Below are 11408 nucleotides of genomic sequence, written 5' to 3' on the forward strand. Positions count from 1 at the left end.
CTGAGCATTAAGGACCTGCAAGAGACACTACCAAATTTAGCCACTTCATTGGCTCTACCAAGACCCCCCATTCAGTGCCCAACAGGTGGGAATGTTCAGCCAGAAGGACTATGAGAGGGAATGCAGGGATCATCAGAGAACATCCTGGAATTATCTTTTGTGAATATTTTCTGTGACCCTTTCTCCCTGCTCGGTTATGCCTTGTTGCCTGCCTGTGCCCATAACAAGTCAAAGGTTTTGGTCTGTAAATAGTTTCATATAAAATGACAAGTTAAAAAAGGGCTTGGAAAAAGCCCTTTAAAGTGAAAAAAAAAAAAAAAAAAACTTCTAAACTTTTCCAAGATTTAACAAGATCACTGGAGCCTTGAACACTCAAAGGTTGTAGGGAGCAGAGTGTCTTTGATGGAACTGGCAGACTAGGCTGAATCACAGCCAAGGAAACACAAATGCAAGGGTGAGGGTAGGTTGGTTCGGTCTGCCAAAATGCAGATAGTGTAGCTGGAGAGGGCTTCTGGAGTGTAAGGCAGAGCTCCCAAACTGCAGGAGAACTGGCAGTAGGAGAAGTGAACTGCAACCATGGGCAGCAGCTCTTTGTAGGAGCTGAGCTCCTTTTGTGTAGCTGAGCTCCACAAGAGTCTAGTTTGCAAGTGTGAGAGCAACATGTTAGGAAAGCAGGAGAGAGAGGCCTGGAGAAAGGCATCCTGCACAGGGACAGACCAGGCATAGAGCCAAGAGCGGCTTCCCCGGCAACTAGTGTTGCCAATACCCCTCTGTGGCACTCTTGGTCACAGTCATAGCAGCTGCAGGTGTCCAAGCAAAGCAAGTCTGAGAGCACTGAGGTTTTTTTTTCCTATTCTTACGCTTTGCTCTGAATGCTTTAAATCTGTGTGGAGTTATCATGGACTGTGAAAAAATATCCCAGATGGACACAGTGAAGTGAAGAAAGTCGGTGCTTCAAGTGTGGATATCTTATGGAAATTAACCCCCACAGACTTGGGAGGACTCCAGAAAGCACCTCAGCAAAGCCAAAAACTCTTATGAATCATCATGGACTCTTTTTTTTTTTTTAACCAGACTGTTAAATATTTAGCATTAATCAGTGTATCTGAAGTTAACTTCCTATACTGACAGTTATTCTCAGATATGATAACCCTAAGGCTTTCCTCATTTCTTCCTTTGTAAGGAAACTATCACTATCACCACTTATAAAGAAACTGAAGCACAGAAGGCTAAATACCTGAAAGTCAGGTAGGTGGTTCTGATCCTACTACTCTCAGAGGCTGACTGCACTAATAGACTTTAATGGCCCTGACCAGCCTCTCCTGGGGGCCACGGGCAGAGTGTGCGACTGTAGGTGAGGCAGGTCAGAGCCATTAAGGGTAATCAGTGCACTCAGAGCCCAGTGACTTGCCTCACCTTCTTGATCATGAGGAAGGAGGAAATCTTCTAACTAAAACTAATTTGGTGCTCTGAATACTTCTTATCCATCTTTACATCCAAGTTCTGAGTGACACCTTGCTGGATCTCTCTGTTTAGCGTATCAGACTGAGGGTACTTCCCAATACCTGATTTTTTTCAGCTGCTTTATTTATTTATTTATTTATGCTTTTTATTCTCTCTTTTTTTTTTTTTTTTTTTTAAGCCAGACCTGCAGTAGTGCTATGAGCTACACAGGTGGACACTGGTCACTAGTCTTGCATTAGTCAAAAAAGGAAGGAAATGTGAACAATTCCATGAAGTGATAGAAACCAGAAAGGCAGCGTGGGCTAGAGAGACCAAAGAAAGATGGTAATGTATAGAGCTGTGTTACCAGTGATAATATGGATTCCAAACAGTACAGTTATTAGAACTTTTATTCACATTGCTAGTTCATAATCACCAGATTTTGACTAGTCTTTATGCCATTTCAACAATCTTCCAGTTTTCATCTGTAAAGTAAGTTAAGGTATTTTCAAGTATGTTTGTGTCTTCACTTGCTAAATTGTTCTCATGGATCCTGAAAAAAAGGTCAGTCCGGAAGACTTTTGTTATTGTTTGCTTTCTTCTTCTCTGCAAAGAACACAAAGCTGTTTTCTTTTAGCTTTGTGTTCTTTGAAAGACTGAGAAGAAACTTAGACTTTCCTTATTTAATATATCTCCATTTTTAGCTCATCAGAAAGAAGAGCCTTTTCTTTAGGTTTTGTAGCTTATGATGACCTTTCCAAATTCTAAAGCATCTGTTTTTAAACCCTCATAAAGCCTTGTACTTCAGTAATGTTGTGGCTGTTTTGTCTCCCCTAATCTTACTGAAATTTTAAAGTCGTTTTTCATCCTTCTGTCATACTGGGTAATACATTTATCTCTGTTAGTCTGCTAGTGATTTTCCATGCTGCAGTAGCGTCGTCCTGTAGCTGAATAATATCATATACAGAACTTCTCTTGAATTACTTGGACTTTGAGCATGTGCTACAATGTGTAGATTCTGCATCTCTTAGCATTTTCTCAGAGATGCTCAGAACATTCTCAGAAATGTCTTGTCCCCAAACCAGAAGCTTTTCACAAGAACAAGGAATAGTCATATGTCTCTATGTAACCATGAAACTGAGGTGCAAAAGTCATCAGTACTGGAAAAAAAAAAGACAGCATTTCTGGGAAGTTATTACTGTGTTTCACATTTTTAAAAGCCGGACAAAATTATGTATGATTTTCCTGTGGAAATAAAGATGGTTAGTACCATACCTGCCTATTCTTTATTTCTTCTTGAAATGATCATAATCATCCCTTCTAGCATCACAATCTCTGAAACAATCCTGAGTATACAGTCTGTAGTCGTTATTTGGAAGTGTCTTCTTCAGTTTTATCCTAAGCACTGTTCGGTCTTTTTTTTTTTTTTTCTGATCTCCAAACTCTGTGGAAAGTCTCTATAATACAACTCGCACAACTTCACAACATGCGCATTTTCTCTGACAGGACAGCGACTGGGTACTGCTGAGCGTTCTCTGAAATCTAGTCCTTCATGGCTCCTGCAGCTGTCATGTTTATCATCTTATCCCTTCAATCATCACATCTTTGCAAGATACTTCTCAGCTACAACCTAGCTACGCCATAAGATTCTGTATTTGACCTATTTTTCATCTTCCTCTACTTCTCCTCCCTGTCTTGTCTCTTATGGAAACATACATTTTATTATGGGACACCTCACAAATTAACTTTTGCAGTCCAGATTCCATTTTGTTCCAAACAACCCTCACCCTCAGTTCTTCACAAGGAAGAGTTGCCTTTGCTCATTCTCAACATGGTTATAATGACTAATAATGCTCCAATCATATTCTCCTATCTTTTCTCTTTATCAAGGTAGAGAACATAGTCTCTTCCTAGCTCAGATCCATAACCCATGCCAGTCTTCTGCTCTGAATTCTCCATGCTGCTCACCTCCAAACTCCTGAATCATGCTTTGTTCGGTTTTCTTCTATGTAACATATCAAAGATAGGGCCTTTCCCATCAATCAGCTTACCTATAGCTATAGCTGACCTATGACATGAGTCTCCAGCAGCTACTTTCATGCTCTTCCCTGTGCTTCCCTAGGGCACAGTGAGACTTGCACGTCAAAAAGGAATTTTGGAACCACTAAGGAGTGGTTTACAGGACTAAGCGAATATATTTGCAACTATGAAAACTGAACTCACTTAAAAAAACCTTTGTACCATGATACAGAATAGGCATAAATATCAGACTGTAATAGAAAATGCAAAGTCTAGTGTTAGGATCAACAGCAGCATTGTGATAGCTGATGAAGTGAAAACAAACTCTCTGTGATTGCTTAGAAACAAGGTTTGGAAGCTGCATGGCTCCAAGACCTTGAGACCAAGTGACTCCCTGTAGTTTCCATTGGGAGAACTATTCCTAAATGACTAGAGCTTGTTAAACATATGGCAGAGGTTGTATAATGAGTTAAATGTAACCACTGCATGGTGGTTTGGTGAGGGAGAAAGAAGGGCTCACTACTCTGCAAGGAGGAGAAGCGGAGCACAGTAATAAGGCAGGTGTGAGCGGTGATCAAGAGCAGTGAACAAGAAGCTGTGATGTGAAGTGGAAGTCTGGGTCTGGATCAGGGTCAGACACAGTTTTTAAGGTCAGATGCAGCTCAGTGATCACCCATCAAGTCTGTAGTGACAAGGTAGGTCAGAGATAAAGCCAGGAAGCCAAGCCAGCAGTCCAGCTCAGGGTCAGGTTCACAGAGGTAGAAGACCAAGTTCAGAAGTAGCTGCTGCACAGCTATGATATAGCACATGTAGGGGCTAGTGGTAAAGTCTCAGCTTAAAAGCAATTCCCTAGGGAAGGAGGAGCAGGTCCTCGTTTCTAGCTGTCTTTACAACAGTTCTTCTCAGTAAAGGAGCTGACCTTGGACTTAGCCAGCTAAACTCAAGCTTAGTACCCCTAGAAGGGAGGTGCATTTTACTCCCTGACATCTGCGGTTACAGATGATGGGGCTTAATTACAGAGGTTGTTCTTGAAAGTAAGACCTATGCTGATCATTGAGAGGGACACAGATCTTGAAAAAAAAACATGATTTGTGCCCCATTTTTGCAATCCTAAAAATAGAACTGCTAAGACATCATTATGTTAATGAAGATGAGGAATTTAAGTAAGTTTTAATTTCCTCTTCCCAAAGGTTTATTACATAAATGAATCAAGATTAAGATTTTCAGCAGTATAAGAAATAACTCAGGTTCCTCTTAAGATGATAATTAAAAATCTCTCTCCCACTGCCACAGGCATACTTAAATGGAAAACACATACAGTGTCAGATCAATCACACAATGTTCAAAAGGCTCACATTTGTCACATGGATATGGTAACAACTGTAGGGATCATGAAAATCAGCTTCATATTTTGTAGTGAATCTTTCTTCCATTCTGGAGAAGGCAGATTAAAATTTGGCTAGGAAAGAGAGAGATTCTTGTCCTTACATCTGCTTTTCTGGAATATCTGCATGTCCCTAATCCTCTACACTGATCATGCCTGTCTCAATAAGCCACCCTACAGACAGATGGGCCCAACTGTACAGATTACTTTGAAGAACTAGGGGTTAGAAATTACAAAAGCCACATGGTTTACAATTGTAAACTCACTACCATGGCCCAGTCTTGTGCAATGATCTCCTGCCCGGCAGGGCCTGTTTGTCACCATTCCACTAATTCCACATTTTAATAGAATCCAATTTCACCCACTCTTTGCTTTCAAGTGGTTTTATTCTGTATCTATACATTTAAAAAATGGATGGTCTTAGAACTGCAACAACCTTAAAAATCAATTTTCTGAAAATCAGATAGTCAGATAAAATGTTCTTATTGAACTAGTGCAACTAAATTAGACTCCATCTGTGGACAGACAATGAGAAATTCTGCCTCTGCTGCCAAAGGAGGACCTAGCATTTGATGTAAAAATGATAGGATCAGTTCTCTCATTAGAGAACTCTTATTCTCTCTCTCCCTTTCTTACCTCAGCCACAAGTCTGGAGAGAAGAAGGTCTCTTGTGCAGGATCCTGGACAAATACGACCTCTTGGTGATGTTGGGTGTGCAGGGGAGTTGGACTACATGACCTCTAGTGGTCCCTTCCAACCTTAAGCATTCTATGATTCTGTGATTCTATGATTCTACTTTTATGCCTTGGATCTCCTAGGCTATGCCAAGCCTGAGGTTGGATTTGAAGGTATCAAGCCAATTGAACAGACACAGTAGCAGCTCCCTAAAAAATGGGAAGTCAAGTGTTTTCATAGGGTCAGCAGGCAGGAGTCTCACCAGCAAGGGCCTCATCCCACAGTGCCCCAATGAGGAATGGCAGTCAGGGTCACAAGAGTCTAGATAATCTGGCAAGTTCTTGGTGATGAGGCATGTCTGAGGTCAAGACAAGAAGTCAGCCTGCAGTCCAGGGTGAGGTCCGGTGATGGTAGCCAGAGTCAGACACAGCCTGGTGACTGACAGGCAGCTCCATAGTGATGAAGCAGACCTGAGGTCTAAATAGGCACTCAGTCTGCAGGTCAGGATCCAGATTAACAAGGTCCATAGCCAGCCAGGGGCATAGCTGTGACTGAGCACATGACCAGAACTCTTAAGAACAGACCTAGAACTGGGGCCCAAGGTGCAGGCCTGAGCTGAAATGGGTTCCTGAGCCCATGAGCAGGAGACCCCAGGGATAGCTGGTCAGGGCAACTGAGGCCTACTAGTGTCCTCAGGGCTCTGACAGTAACATCCACACTGCAAGCCATAGTCAAGCTTATGTCAAGCTCATGTCAGTTTTGTCCCTCTGCACTTTAAGAGAGCATTCGGACTTGGCAAATATATTCCTATGCATATATATATGCATGCATATGTATATAGCATCACCTTGTCAACACCTCTGTGTTCTGATAAGTACCTTAAACCTGCCATCAATTTGTCTGACATTATATTCACCTCCTAACTACTCTCCTGGCATGTACTGTATCTGTGGCCCTGCTTGCCATGTCTCCTCAGCATCCACACTAAACTTACTGTACAAGCATGGTGATTGCAGCTGTGGATGACATGAAATCAGACTATAATCATGACGAGGAACAGAAGGCCAAGCTAAAGGTCCCTGTGCTGGGGACCAGCAATTCCCAGACTTACTCTGCTATCATGAACAGATGCAGGCATCTTGGCTGGGTTGTTGTTTGCAGATTTGCAGAGGTTATGGCATCTCAGTGGAGCAACCTTTGTGGATAAGTTCAAAACCTGCTACTGTGTCTGGATTATCCTCAAGACCTGGGGCAGCCAGCACTGGGTGCAGCAAAATGCTATGTTTGGTGTCCTCGAGCAGGAGCTACTGGGATCAAACTTGGAGGAATAGCATACGCCTTCAGGCCTCCTCCCTGTGCCGAAGGAGGTTACTGTTGCCTTTTGGGCCCAAATCACACAGACTTCCACCTCCAGGTCCTTCACTACTAGGCATAGTCTTTCTGTCCCTTCTTTCAGCCATCCCCGGCATATCCGTGCCACTGTAATTTTACATGATATTCTGTGGAGAATACAGGTTTCATGTACCAATGATTCCTTCTTCTAAAGACCTAAATGAACTGAAGAAGCCAGATCATTGGCACTATCATCTGTTATTATTATTATCATGAACATTGGACAAATGCATGATGCTGTGCTCAAGCAGCAAATTCTTGTCATACTGAGGCCTAGCCTGCATTTGTCTAGCTAACTGCAAGCTGGCATGTGCTGCAGAGAAAGCTGTATGTTAGTAGCACAAGCACCGTGCTCATCCTTGCCACCTTTTGAGATTAGCAGGGAGCTTATCAGGACTGGAGACAGTGAGACATGAATTTCCCATCTGCATGTGCACAGATTAAAAGACAAGCTGTAGGAGCTGCTTCTCATGGAAGATCATATTCCTCAAACACGACACTGTCCCTTACACTTTCCCATGATACTGCTCATCACTCATCTAACACCTTCCCCCTCTGTGTCGTCAGTCTCTCCAAGTTTCCTAAAACCACATGTCTTTCAGGTGCTTCCCATTCTTCCTTCCCGCAGTTTCTGAGCTGACCTTACATTGGGGATGTAATGACACATACCCTGAAATCAGGATAGCATTGCAGGGCTTCCACCAGGGAGCTTCAATGGAAATTTGCCTCCCAAGTACCACCCTGCAGCAGCTAGGACAGGCTTTATGCACCTCTAACAGCCTCTCCATTCCAAGTAAGTGAGGCTTGTGGGCACAAACTTCATCAGTCTTGCACTGGTTTTGGGGGCAGAGATCTCACCCGTTGCCTGCCTTCCAGCTGTGACATGTGAGACTGAGTAGGCTCTCACTGCTGCTCTGGAATTTCCCAGATGCGCTTACATGTGGCTCACACTGCATTTATGTAGGTACAAATCAGTGCTGTGCATATACAGTGAAGCCAGGAATTGTTGGCCAGGTGCAAACAGATGAATAGTAGACACATTGTAATTGAGCCCAGTGTATCCTCACGGTATCAACTTTACTTGACAAGAACACAGCAACTGTGCCACTTGTGTGTTCAAAACCACCAGGACTTCTAGCCATGTAGCAGCCTAGAGTGAAAAACTGTGCAGGATTCATTGCCAGATTACAACTACCTGAAACTACTAGATGCACTTGAAATTCTCCAGTTCCAACAAAACTGAAATTCTAGGTGCCAAATCAAGACTTCTCCAGAGAAATCTAGGCATACAATAACATGGCAGGAAAAAAGCTGCTTTCTGCTGCTTCTGCTGCTGCCTTTACTAATTGTGGGACTGCCATTGTCACTGCTGACGGAGATACCTGCACAAATTAGCCTGGAAATTTCTCCTCTAATGTATCTATGATTACATACCCTTGTGATTATGCATTGTCCTTCTCCTTCCAGAACACACAAACACACAAATACACGTGCACCCATACTGACAAATAAAAAAAAAAAATGGGCCATCACTCTTCAGGAAGAATGAAGCCAGCTTCGTCTCTATATCACTAGCATATATAAAAACTCTGCTGATCTTAGTGCTCTACTAAAGTTAGTCCTTTTATGCCTCAGAGAGACTGTTCAACCTCCCCACAAATGGTGCTATGGGAGTTTATGTTCTATCTGATAGTTTAGAGTAATGGCAGGTTGCTGTGTTGCACCATAATTAGATTTTCATATACTCCTTCATGGATAGAGACAGAGACTAAAACCAAGCTGAATGACAGCAGAATGAGTGCTGTGTACACTGTGTATGTTTTTGTTACCTAAAACTGGCCCCTAATGGGGCTGAAATACTACTGAGGCCTTAATATAGTAATTGCAAGTAACAGGAAATCTAGAAAAAAAAAAGTCACTTGAAGATGATTGATGAAAATTACTAGCCTCACTACAGAAAAAGTTACAAGAAAAATAAAGATCTAAAATCTCTGTGACTGCACCATGTGTAAAACCCAGCAGTTTTAAAAATTATGAGATCTGCTGAAGAAATCTGGAGAAGATTCAGCTTCAACTAGCATTTTCTGTTGTAAATGAAAACCATGATGTCTAGCAAAATGGAAAATGATTTTTAAAAGGCACTATTTCTGAGAGTACTGGCTGCAGTTTGTATGCAAAGATGAATTAAAAAAATGCTTCAAAATGCTGAGAAAGAAGAAATGCTTTGCATTTTCTCAGTAAGAATTCAGAAAAGAAAAAGAAGCAGGGAGGGGGGTTCCCACCTTAAAGTTCCACTCTTTTTTTAATAAGGACTCTGTGAAATACCAAGAAATTGGAAATTCATAGAAATGGATGCCTGAAAGACCATTGAATCAAAATCCCAAAGGATTACGCAGATTATATGATACTAAGCAGCCCATTTAAAATTCTTTCAGTGACAGCTAAAGAAACTGAAAAAAAAAGTTACAATGTCATAGAAACAGCAGCTGGAACGTGCAATAGAAAATGTCCAAACACAAAGCAATAGCCCAGCAATTGAAATGAGCCCAATGAGTTCACAAAGATATGCATACAAACCAGGAAAGTATTTGGTTTAAAGACAGAATAAAGAGGAAAAAACACTTCCTAGACAGGATAAAGGAATAAGGTGCAATTTCTAAGAACAGCTAATAAAAACAGGCACAAATGATTGATAGTTTGATTGATATGATTGATATAAAACAGACACAACACCATGAGGAAAAGTGAAAGCAGAAATAGAAATAACTGAAATAAAATAATTCACATAAGAAAAATACTTAAAATTTCAAGAGGAAAATCCCATCCCGAGGGAGAAATTCCAGGCCTGAGTAACTGAGCAGCGTCAGTTAGGTGAAAAGGCAAAACAGTGAAATGTGGGAGTGGGAATTTACCTGGGCAAGAAGCTAGTTTTGGTCGTAATCTCATGGGGCGTCTACATGCTTGGCCTAAAGTAAAGTACAGAAAATCATCTTCCTGTAACAAACCTGACCCAGATTTGAAAAAGATGTAAAATATAAAGCTGTACTCACAGGAAAGGGATGTTTTTCAGTGACAAAAGAATAGAGACCATGATAACTTGGAGATTTTTTTACAGTACGAAAGACTTGTTCTTTCAGTTTGTTTGGTGTACATTGTCTCAAGAAACCGTCTTTCTGAATATGCGCTATAGTCCTCACATTTTATCCAGATACAAGTCCCAGGTAGCTATCTACAGGTCTTGTTTTCTCTTGATACTTGCTCGATCTACTCTTGTGTGGAGTAGCAGTTTTGGGAGTTTTGGCCAAGCTGACATTATCCTCAAACCCTTCCTTCTCATTTCACTTAGTTCTGTCAACTTCCTAACTAATGAATTCAATTTTTATTACTTTATTGTATCCCATACTCACATTTTCAGACTTCTGTGTGTGCATCTGACTCATTCTGAGCTATACTTACGTTTTAGTTTGGAAGGATGTCCCAGAAACTTCAGTGGCTAAAACATAATTTCTTGTTTATATCTCTAATGACTAATTTATAGCCACTCATTCTTGCTCTGATATTATCCTTAAAGTACCAGCATTATCATTTCATTTTTCTGAATTTGTTTTTAGGAAGAGTTTGAAATTAGCTATGACTGAAATTTTCTCCATATCAGTTCAACAATCCATTGTTCAGGGATATCTCATAATGGTCTTGATATGGATCCTGGAAAGCAAAGAATGAAAATTTAGGCCAAGCCACACTACCTGCGCCTCTCCCAAAGGCACATACATTGCAAGAGTGATTCTTCACCTTGGCCTGTGCAGGTGAGCTTTTCATCTTTAGTTGTGTGGAGGATCCCCTTACCTGTCTCACCAGGCTACTCTCAAGAGCACAGCACCACATAGTTAGTCAGACGCAGAGGATCCTTTAGACCAATTTCCTTTTTTGTCACTTTCTTTTCTTAGAACTGTGTTGGTGCTGCTGAACTCTTCACCCTCTGACTCAAGGTAAGATTAATGGCAGTTTTTAAAAATGGCAAATCGCTTTCTGTCAGCAGGGCCAGTGACTAGCATTTCACATGATAGTAGCTTCATCTGTCTTCAAGCAAGAAACAAATCACAACACATTTCCAGATAACACTGTGGAATGAATGTCCCAGTGCTGGACTACCTTATCATTACTAAAAGAGAAATGCACCTACAAATAAAGCGCCTAAAATTCATTCTGAAAAATCCTTCAGAATTACCTTTTATTCTGCCTTTGCTCAGTGCTCCAGGATATGGGCTGTAGGAAGCAGAGGAAATATATGACTATGTGAAACCCTTCTGTTACTAACTGAGAAAAAATGGAGATTGAAAAATTGAGATCAAAAAGAGATGCAATAATTTAATCCAATATTTTAAGTACAATCAATTCTGGTTATTTGTATAGACTGCATAAGGCTTTAAATCCTAATCCTTTGTTTTCAATTACCGATAATTTAATTAAATCTTCTCTTGGAAAAATCTCCCAT

Source organism: Tinamus guttatus, unplaced genomic scaffold (genome assembly GCF_059628265.1).
Source record: "Tinamus guttatus ecotype Peru unplaced genomic scaffold, ASM5962826v1 Tinamus_guttatus_pri_ptg000098l, whole genome shotgun sequence".
NCBI lineage: Eukaryota > Metazoa > Chordata > Aves > Tinamiformes > Tinamidae > Tinamus > Tinamus guttatus.